Source organism: Panthera onca, chromosome D4 (assembly GCF_046562875.1).
Source record: "Panthera onca isolate mPanOnc1 chromosome D4, mPanOnc1 haplotype 2, whole genome shotgun sequence".
NCBI lineage: Eukaryota > Metazoa > Chordata > Mammalia > Carnivora > Felidae > Panthera > Panthera onca.
In genome coordinates, this window is record NC_138351.1 from 54616957 (window position 1) to 54628667 (window position 11711).

Sequence of the window (11711 nt, forward strand, 5' to 3'; positions counted from 1 at the left end):
TAGGCCCACTTCAACCCACTAAGAGAACTTTGTCTTTTTCCTTTCTCTTGGAATAAGTGTATTTCTTTTTGACCATTGTTTCCAAAGAGTAAGTACTTAAACAATATCACTGTCTAAGTGTATCTTGTCTTGAGCCTTTCTGTAGACTGGGTGAATTATTTCTCATGCAAGATTCAACTATTTATATTTCTCTCTCAAACACTGTGAAAAAGCCTTCCTGCGTATATTTGTGCATCTTGCTGTAGAGTAAACTTCACTATAGTTATGGTTTATTCTCAAGCCATGTTTAATAGGATGATGAGGACTTCACATTCAGACATATATAATTATTTTCTATGGGTGACCAGTCACAAATGCAATAGAATTTAGATGAATGCTTCGCACAGATCTCCACAGAGAAGGGTCATGACCTGTCAATTGCTCAGAAGAAGTACATCTAGTTGGTCATGCCCTGCCTCACATATTCTCTCTTTTCATAGAAATCAATAATTCTCTTGGTGGAATCTTGGATTTGAGTTTGCATATATTTAGGCAATAATTGTTTGAGTAGGATTATGTAGAGATAAATAGTTTCTAAATCAATCAACACCTAGATTGCTGGTCTAGTTGTTTATTGATTTTTGAGTCATTTTTTTGCTATTGTCAAAAGAAAAATATAAAAAGATTATAATTATTTTGATAATGCTCCCAGGACAGATTACTCTTGTGTCAGAAATCAAATTATGTTTGAGAGAGATAACTGCCCCTTGTTCATTTTGTAATTTTTCATGTTTCCTGTGTAACAACTTGAGCATAACATATGCATTTCAAAAATAACCCTCAATTTTCTACCCCTTCAGAAAACACACATTTAGGATCATGGAAGGGGCACCTGCATGGCTCATCTGACTCTTGGCCAATAGCCTGGAGCCTGCTTAAGATTGACTCTCTCACTCTCTCTCTCTGCCCCTGCCTCCACTTCTCTTTCTCGAAGTAAACTGAAAAAAATAAATAAATAAAGATAAAATAAATGGGAAAGCAACTTGAAGATCATTTGTGACATCTAAAATACTTGTATTAACTAGGCGAATAGGTTGTGAATGCATAGAAATCTAATGAATGTTAAATGTTTAATTTCCCATGGTTATACAGAAACTTTACAAGTTATGGCAATGCATGGAAAATATATACTCACACACATAAAAAAAGACATATGTCTTTCAGATAACTATTTCTAACCTTCTCCAACCCATGTAGTAATGTGAGCTCAATAAACTCTGAGCGTACCACCAAGGGGTACCAGTAAGGAGAGCAGAGAGAGAAATCTAGGAAACTTTTTTTTTTTTTCAAATAAGCAACATTTCTCTATGATCAAAGTTTTCTTTAAGTTGGGTGAAATATTTTACTATATGATGTCTATAACAATCTAGTATGCCAATGTTTACTGGAGATAAACTGACATGAAGAAAGGTATATATAAAGCAGAATTTTTTAAACTTATTTAATTTTCACATCTCATTTTTAAGGAACACTTCATTGGAGTAGTAGTGGTCTATGTAACACATTTTGGGGATACATTTATTTAATGGCATATACGGTTCTATGACTATGTCTAGTTAGAGATGGGCAAAGAATCAGAGCAACAGTTTCATAAGTTACAATGAAAATCATGGCCAGCGCATGATTAAGTGTAGGAGACCTTCTCACGCCTATGTCCAGAAACAGAAAACAGTCAATGATGAAAATGAATAAGAGAATAAGAAAAGGCATGGACTTAAAGACATAAGCTTGATGGAAACAGAGTGGAAATCAAAGGAATTGTGTAATCCAAATTGAAAGTTAAAGGTATGATGAACAGTACAATGAAAGAAGACAAACCTAGCTTCAAATCTAGGCTGTATAACTAGTTTGACAAGTAAAATAAAGTCCCTGACCTCCATTTCCTTATGGAAAAAAATGGCAGTATTACATCACAAAGTTAACAAAAATCATAATGCCACAAGTTGACTCATGGCAGTTGGTCAACAAAAAAAGTTTTTATCAGAAGTATTAAAGTATAGTCTTGAAAGGTAATGATGATTGGGTGTGCATGGCTCAGTTGGTTAAGGGTCTGACTTCAGCTCAGGTCATGATCTCATAGCTCGTGAGTTTGAGCATGGTATCTGGCATTTGGGTCTCTGCTGTTAGCACATAGCCCACTTCTGATCCTCTTTCTCTCTCTGTGCCCCTCCGCCACTCATTCTCTCTCTCTCTCTCAAAATATTTTTTTTAAAAAGATGATTATTTTTTAGAAGTGAGACAATACTTTTATTTTTTAAAGTTTATTCATTTTGAGATAGCGAGAGTGCAGGAATGGCAGAGAGAGAGAGAGAGAGAGAGAGAGAGAGAATCCCAAGGAGGCTTCATGCTGACAGGTCCAAGTGGGGCTCAAACTCACTAAGTGTGAGATCATGATCTAGGTCAAAATCAAGAATCGAACACTTAACCAACTAAGCCACCCAGGCAGCCCGTAATGATTATTTTCTGATTCCTTTATGTTATTAAAACTATAACCACATACCTAATGTAATTTTATAATCTTCCAAGCATGTATTTGAAATTTTAACTGAACTGTTTGAGAAAATGTGGCTAACCTGTGAAAATACATCCTTATACCTGGCAATGGATCTGGTGGTAGGGCAGAATATTTATGGGAAAAAGAAAGTAAGAGTAAAAGGGGAAGGTAGATAAGAAACTCCCCAAGTTCTGCAAACATGGCATTCTTCTCTGGCTACTAAGAGTACATATGTAATAGAAGGGAAATATGGTGACAAAGCACAGGTATAGTTAAATGTGATTTCGTTAAAGGCCTAAGATAGTTCAATTTTGTCTGCTCTCACATTTCCTAATAACAAACTTTCACTGTTTTAGTGATGCCCTTTAATTAGAAATGGATTAAACACATTATGATTGTAATATATGATATGGAAGTTCAAAAGAAAGAAAATAATAGGAATGACAATATCATATGGACACAGATTAAGACTTTCAAGAATGTCTATTTTACATTATATTTTTTTGGATTTGCTCTATTGCTCTTTTCCTTAAGTTGAAACTCAGCTCAGTGATTAGTATTAAACTTTTTTTTATACATTTAAAGTTAAAAGTGTCCCTATTTATTTGCTTTAGCTATATCCCACAATTGACAGTGTTTTTATTGTGAGTCAATTCAAAACATTTAAATTCCCCATTATATTTTGACTTAGGAATCATTTAGAAGTACTTAATGTTAAAAATGCTTCTATAATACATATTGCATATGATTTTAGTTGTCGCTCCCAAATTTTGTTGTGTTTTGATGATACCAATCCTTTGGTTTTGTTGAGGTTTACTTAATGGTCAAGTATGTGACTATTTTAAAGAAGGTTTTAATGTTTATTTTTGAGAGAGAGAAAAAGAGAGAGAGAGCAGTGGTAGGGACAGAGAGGGAGACAGAGAATCCAAAGCAGGTCAAGGCTCTGAACTGTCAGCACGGAGGCCCCGCACGGGGCTTACAACTTACAAACTGCAAGATCATGATCTGAGCTGAAGTCGGACGCTCAACCAACTGAGCCATCCTGGCGCCCCAATGACCAACTATCTTTAAATGTCCCTTGAGTGCTTGAAGCCTGAAAGCTACACTGGACGGCCCACTTGAGAGGGGGTTGTAGGACTGAGAGTCGCCTACTAGTTCTGTTGAGAAACATAGGTTTTCAAAGTCTTTTTTTTCTTCCTAATAATACTGTAATAAAATACCACTAACTGAACAAAATGAATGTCTATTTTATCTGGATAATTAATATTTCAAGACTGTAACTCTTGGAGATCTCCTGCTATGCTCTCCTACTCCCTGCAATGTTTATTTTCTGGGATGATTGTGCATCTCTAGTTTTACCTCTTACTATTCACTATAGAGGTTTAAATTCAATAGGCAGAAATGGACATATTCAGAAGCCAAAGGTTTTTTTTGTTTTTTTTTAATTAGAGGTAATTTACAGATTATTCATTTTGCTTAGTGTCGTTTTCCTTTGTAAAATTCTTGAGCTTCAAATGAGACTTTTACCCTGTTTGTCTCAGTTTTTTTATGCATAAAGATTTTATTAAAACATGGTCAAAAAGTCAAAGCCCTGATTAAAACTCTGCCTGATTTATTATATAAAAAATAAAATCCTTTTCATGGCCTACAAGTGTGAGCCAAGATGGTCCCTAACAATCTCTTGCCTGTGCTCCAGCTATATTATCCATTTTTGTTGAGGTTCATTTTCTTAAAAAGAATTTTCCTGAAATCAGTAACACATTTATTCCCATTCTGTTGTCCACAGTGTTCTGTGTTTAACCTTCATGACATTGATCACAGTGCATAATTATTTTTGGGATTTGAATGATTACTCCATTCCACTAAAATATTAAGACCCAAAATGGTACACAATGACACATAATAGCCAATGACAAGCTTAGAGTGAATAAACATGCTGTAATAATTTCACATAGTTTAACCAAATCTAGTATACGTTCAAGGACTGTAGAAATTTTCCAATATCGACAATAGGTCGTCAAAGTAAAGACAAAGGTATTTAACGTATTTTAAAATTATCCATAATTTGAACCTAATGCTTAGCAGTTTTCAAACTTCTTGGTCTTTTTGCCTCTTCTATTTGAGATTCTGATTTCATTAAAACTGAGAGAAAATTTCAGAGTCACCCAATTTCATTTTGACACCTAGAAATGAAAAGAAACCATCAAGGAGGGCTTCTTAAAAGTACTAAGGATCTGACCTTTGATTCCAAAAAAAAAAAAAAAAAAAAAGTTTCACTTTTATCTCAAGGTCTCCCCAGCTTGACAGAAATTTTTTCCACCTGTCATTTATCTCTCTCTCTTAAGTAAATTAAGTTATTGCTGTGACTGCTGAGGACTGTCATCCTTTCTTCTTTGTAGGCATATATCAGATCAAGATTTTTTAAAACTGGTTTTGTGTGACCTTATAGGTAGATAACAAATTTGAAGAAGTCCTTGGGCAGCGGACACGGCATTCTGCTCTCTACTGAGTTCATAAGAGATATTCTCTCTTGCTTTAAAATATATTTTTTTCTAACCATTTTTTTTAGCTGGCTTTATTTTTTTAGCTGGCTTCACAAAATCTTTTAAAAGTGTAGAGATAGGTAAAACTTACATACTATCACATCAGAATATTATTGTATTTTATTTGATCATTTATAATGAATCGCAAAGCTTTCATTCAACAATAAAAAACTATTATTGTGAATAAAACAGTTAAGCTCTTAGAATGGTAAGTTAAATCTAAGGAAAATCTCTTATGTCTTCAACCAACCTAGATATGCACACCCACACAGCAAGTGAGTTGTATATAGTTTCATATATATGTTTAATGTATGTATAACCATATATACATATATACTTGTTTTCTAACTCATATATGCATATATGCAATGTTTAACATATATGCATATATATACACACACACAAGATCAACTTTTTGCTTGGGATATTTAGAAGTTACTAAAAAAGAGAGTAATGTATCATTTGTTTGTCAGAGTAGATTATGAAGGAAATAATAGGACAAAGGGAGGATGGGAAGTCAGCATACACTTGAGTAAGAAAAGGGACCACTGATGACCAAAGAGATTTTTATTTCCTTAATAACAAAGACTACTTCTTAACTAATTGTATTGTCAGTCTTCTACAACAGAATGTAAGCTCTTTGAGAACAGGGACCATGATTGTGTTGTTCTAGGAGGGTGACTGTATATAGAAGGCACTAAACAGTATGTGTATTATACAGGCATTAAAGTCATTCATATGAATAATAGTGAATTCCCTTAATATTATCTATGTTATATTCAGTGAATTAGGAGTATGTGCATAAACTACGAGCATGCTGATTTTATTTATAATTTGTAAAGTGCATATCTAAATTAAAATGTTAATGATTATGCTCATCCACATCACAAATTCTGTTGAATTCCTTTACAGGATACTAAAATTTGACTACTTGTAAGTTCCTCTGTTCCTGTACGTATCCTCCAAAATAGGATTCTGCAATCATACAAAGAGCCTTCAGACTTGAATCTATTTCCTCAAGTCCCACCATTACCAGATTCTTCAGTCAGGTTTCACCTGAGAGGTTGTTCCCATATCTCTCACCATTCCCGTTTGCCACCTAAAATCTCATCTTACGTTATCAAAGAATTATGACATATAATAACCATTTCTGGAAATAATACTCTGAAGAGCATTTTAGGACTACTAATAAAATAGCTACAGTTTAGAAAATGTACTGTATGGGGGCGCCTGGGTGGCTCAGTCAGTTAAGTGTCTGACTTCGGATCAGGTCATGATCTCACGATTTGTGGGTTCAAACCCTGCGGGGGGCTATGCTGACAGCTTGGAGCTTGGAGCCTGCTTTGGGTTCTGTGTCTCACTGTGTCTCTGCCCCTCCCACACTTGTGCTCTGTCTCTCAAAAATAAAAAAAAATTAATAAAAAAAAAGAAAATGTACTGTATGCAGTACACTGAGTGAAGTATTTTAGGTACATATGTGATACATTTTACAGTTACAAGTATTTGTATCTATCATTATCCCTGTTTTGCAAATGAGAACAGTGAGGTATAGGAAAGCAAGAAAATCATATAAGATCTAATAATAAGTGAAAGAATTTCAATTTTTATTCCAGTGTGTCTGATTCCAAGGATCTTGTTCTCTTGACCTGAACACTGGGCTTGTATTCTGGTCTTCTGAACCTTTATGATTTCAGGATATAGACCTCTGTTGGGCTAAGGTAACATAGCCTCTTATGATAGATTAGGGTTTTTTGCCAGAAAATCAGATTTCCATTCTCAGCCCTGTTTCCAAAATCTGCAAAGATAAAACATTCTACTAAGAAAACCAGTTTTAGAGCAGGTTGGTTAATAGCAGAACTCTAACAAATCTGATCCTTTCTTACTGTGACCAGTACTCAGGTATCCATAACATGTAAGAGTTTTGGTTCCTGCAGAAGCCAGTAACAGACAATTTCTATTGTTAGAGATAGGTAAATTTCCCCTTTTTCCAACTGTCTCAGAGTTACCTGTTTCAAAGACGTCCTGTTCACAACCTCAAGTCCTAAGCCTAATTATGCTGGGGGATGCTCCGTGACCTTCCCACCCCGAGGCATCTTGGTCGCCCTCTTCCCATCTAGGGACGTTATGGCCTTGTTCCCAAGGAAGGGACTACACATCTTTCTTCCTGGTTCCAGACAACCAAAGACACGACTTGGAAATATCAAATCTAAGCCCCTTCTGCTTCTTTTGATAGCAAAGGCAATCTCATCTTTGGGGGCAAATGCAGTGGGACACCACAAGGTAGGGGAGCCTTCGGTTCTTTGCCAGTCTCTGCCAGTCTGTAACTCAAGGCTGCCTTTTCCACGCTCTTGAGGCCCAGGCACATTCTGGTCTCTAAGCCTCAATTACTTTAAGGATGTAAACATGGAAAGCACACATAAAGCAGGCAAACATCTAAGTGATCAATCTCAGGAATCCTCAGAGATTCTTGGCAAGAGGCACAAGAAAATTGAGAAGTCCTTTTCTTTCAAGGGGGTTCAAGATCGCTGCAGAGTCAAGTACTCATAGAAAGAGAAGACAGTGTCCAGTCCTTTGGCTTCTACAATCAATAACTGTTTCTCACAACACTTGAACTGTGAGAGCTGGGACAAAAATGTTAAGATTAAGCAATCAATTACATGTATTTCCATATACACCTGAGTTCCACATGGGTAGCAGCTTTTAAAGCAAGATAACTCCCCACTCAATGACAGTTGAAATTTCCAGGATACCTGATTTAATTGAGATCTTAAGAAATATTGAGACTAAATATTCTCAGAAATAATTGCCTCGAGTCGTTATAAGTTTCTGTACGCCATTAATTTTATTTTCTTCCTGGATATAAACATCTATATGGAAGCCAGTGCCTCATTACTTTTCCAGGAACATCTCTGAGCTGGGATAAGCATTCTAATCAGGGGCAGGAGCCACCACCTGGGCTCAAATCAGATTTCTAGATAGGCTTAGATTTCCCACTTAGGAGGGACTTACAAATTATCCAGCAATGGTGGGCATCTCCTCTGCGGTGGCTCAGCTCTCGGCCTCTCTTTGCTTCTCTACAACTTTTTCTAGCCTTTAGCATTATTCATTCACTACCATTTAATTTCCTATGTATGTATTATCTGAGGAGAAAGAAAACATGTCTTTTACTTTGATTTTCTCATCTATAGGAATGCCATTTGGACACAGTGCTTGCTGTCTTTCTTTTCTCCTATCAAGGTGTTAGCAGAGGCTAACCTGACGAGCTCAGCACACCAGACCCAGTACCCTTCCGTCAGGAGGTCGTGAAGGCCTGACAGTCACCCTCTGTTTCAGCCTGTGGCAGCTCAGCTCTGTCCTTGGAACCCTACCTCTCCCCTGGAGGGGGCTATGCTCCTCTTTCCTAGAACTCCCACCCCTTCCTTTCTCTTTTCTTTGTCCTCTGAACCTTCTTTCTCCTGTTTGATCATTAGTTATCTTAGTGGTTTCTGTCATTTTTGCTGTTCTGTTAGAGACAGAGTGATTCCTGGGCATCTGTACCTGAACATCACTGTTCTAATTCCTTGTTAAATTACTCTGTTCCCTTATTATTTACTTCTGTCCAGGTGCCCCTGGAACAGTGAGAGTAGAAACGGTTCTCTCAAGACAGGACCCAGAGAACAAATGGGGAAAATCCTCAGCTGATACACAGTTAAAAGAAATTCTTAGGTTAAATTTCAGACAATCCTCAGCTTCTAAAGTATAATGACTGCAAAAGTAGTGAGATTGTATACACTATGTAACAAGTTCTTCTATTTTATTTTACTCTTTATGTTTGATCTTCATGCTACTTTTTTGTTTTTGGTGGAATATTTTTCAGAATTTAACCTAACCAGCAACTAGAGTGACTTTCCCCAAGCCCCATAGCCATTGTATGTATAAGAAGTGGCCATGTTGAAAGATGGTTTGGGAAGCAAGGGGATGCTCTACACTTAATTCTTGAGTGACATTTCACCCTGTGTTTATCCCAGCATGCTTTATGATACCCAGATTTTTATCTGAAGAATTTATGTATCCAGAGTCCCACTTGAAATCATAGCCATATTTTCTTATCCCCTGCCCCCCATGTAATCTACAGGCCTTCTGATTCTCTTTGTCAAGCATTCTAGTATCTTTCTTTTTCCACCACTTTTCTTAATATCTTCTGCTTAACAGCATGTCCCTTTTGCACACATGGTCCTAGTAAAGAACAGGAAATAGTAAAACCCAGTTTCAAGATAAACTTGATAAGTTCCTACAAATGTTTCTTCCTTAGGTTGAGTTGCATTATCCTCAGTAATTCACGAGAAAACTCCAGTATCCTAGGAAACCAGAGAACAGCAAGCTGAGAGTTTTACTTGGCCACTGAAGACATGGCAGGACCTCTATTGGAAGCAGTGAGCTTGCTGAGCCCAGTTCAAAGCTGTCCTCTTAACCTTCAAGCCCTTACCTTGTTTCCCAATGACAGCCACCTTCTTTTCGCCTCCCTATACACTCCTGTCAGAAATGGAGATGGGGATGGTGACAGGGACACGGACCATCTGAAGTAAATCTTCTTGCTCTCTTTAAACCTTTGAGCTGAGAGTAGCAGATGATGTGTTGTAGGGAAGGAGTTTCCACCTATGCCCTTTGCTCGATGTCATCCTTTTCCATATAGGCCTCATTTGGGGGCTGAAGATTAGCCCACTCAGGTAGCCAGCAGGGAGGGAACTGCCCCTCAGGACACCAGGAACCTCTTTTCTTGTGTATTAAATCCTCCCTCTAACTCCTCTGCGTGGGACCTGTGTATAATACATTTTGTACACAACTGCTCCCTTTAATGGTTACATGGAGGAAAGATAGGGGTATTACAGGTGATAAAAAGAAGAATCAATCATCTCCACAATTGTGGTGTTTTTTGATCAGGCTACCTCCAGCAGCTATAGCACAGGAATCATCTTATAGCCAGGTTAACTGAGAAGAAAAAAATGGAGAACAAAATTTTACGTTTTCACACACACACACAGGTATTGAATAGTTAGAAATTCTCAGGCACAGTGCTAGAGACTTGCAAATGCAGACCTCAGCTTTGGTGAAAGCCTGGAATTGGCAGGGAAGCGAGATGTTTTCTTTTGTTCTAACCTTCTTTATTCCCAGCCATCACTGGTAGGAACCAAAAGCACAGAGCGCCTTGTTCACCAGGCCACTCTTTAGATTGGGTCAGAAACAGTGTGGCTTCCTCATGAGAGCAGCTTTTGCCCACGGAGCTCTGATGTGTGCTCCATTCTGCCCCCCTCCCCACACTTTCACCTCCCAGGATGGCAGTTATTTTTGCCACTGACAGTTAACTACTCAGTCCTCTCTGCGCGCCCAGCAAGCAAGTGCCCCTCCCCCTCCAAATCAATGTCTTTCTTTTGCCATTCCCCTTACTCCATCACATTCCCCATCTAATAGAGACTTGTTAGGTAGGACATGTTTTCCCCCCTTGAGAAAATAGCCTCATGATCTTGATATGATCCAAAACTAGAATAAAATGTATACCTTATGTCTACCAACCACCAACCTACCTACAACTTATTCCCCATGATACATAATTTCAGGTTTTATCATATCGGCTCTTACTGAAGAGAATTTTTCTTGAAATCTAGATTTGCTCCAGCCCAGTCTTTTAAAAGTCAAGAAATTCTAATCTCACTTTAGGCAATAATTTTCTGGGTTGCATTTTCCTCTTTCTTAAGATTAGGTGATTTCTCATGCTACTGTCCACTTTCTAGATCATCACAGATGAGCAAAGGTGAGACAGAAAATAAACAAACATAGAAGACAGCAGCCATCACTCAGGTAGATAGTGAATGCACGGCAAAGTTACCTCACAAAAATGGTGGTGGGCGTAAGGCCCCTACCAAGGAGTGCTTTGGTTACTTGTAGGTTCTGTTTCCTCAGGCATAACTGATCTCCTCTGAAAGGAAAACAATAACTTTAGCCTTTCTCCACTTAAGTGATTTAGTCTTCCTTCCATACTCTCTTCCTCCTCATTGAAAGCATATCTCAATCCACCCCCATCTCTGCCCAAGAAAGGATGCCCCAGTACTGACTTCCAGACCAGCGGGAAGCTTCTCTGATATCTTCAACCTCCAGATGCTTCTCCATTCAAAAGTGTTTCATTGCAGCTGGCTTTTTACGGCAGGGTGCACTGATCCTGTAGCTAGTCTGTTCATGGTGCTCAGATATGTGGATGACCACAGTTCTCTTCCAATCCTCTAAGACATCATGGGGGCCCCCATTTCCAATCATCCTTTACTCTAGATGGCAGTTGGGGGTGGAATATTGCTAAGGGTTCTGGAGCTTTCTTTACCTCATCAGTTACTCCTCAGGGTTCTGCCATCCCAGATTAAGTTTACATAAACCAACTGCCTCTGAAAGAGCAATTTCTTAAAGGAAATGCTTTCACTTGCTCACTCTTAATCACATGCTTAACTACATCTGTATTTGGACATGCATGAATTTTTGAGCTTAAAAAAAACCAATCCTGCTGGTCAGAAATATCCTAAACCTGTCACTTCAGGGAACAACCCCTCACTAATATAACTTTCCCAGTCACCAAAATGAAATGAGTGACACAATTTTTTTCATTTACATAA

General features: G+C 37.8%; 1 long non-coding RNA gene across 3 annotated transcripts; it reads right to left on the reverse strand.

Annotated features, from left to right (window-relative positions):
- Window positions 1-6658: 6658 nt before the first annotated feature.
- Window positions 6659-11370, reverse strand: LOC132663313 (uncharacterized). Of its 3 annotated transcripts, none has more exons than XR_009603020.2 (5): window positions 11166-11370; window positions 10940-11029; window positions 9542-9872; window positions 8086-8216; window positions 6659-6871 (listed from the first exon to the last, which is right to left on the reverse strand). It is a non-coding gene; the product is annotated as an uncharacterized LOC132663313 (long non-coding RNA). The 3 variants fall into 3 exon arrangements; XR_009603019.2 differs by having other exon boundaries at window positions 9542-10044; XR_009603021.2 differs by lacking the exon at window positions 10940-11029 and having other exon boundaries at window positions 9542-10044.
- Between the last annotated feature and the right edge of the window lie 341 nt (window positions 11371-11711).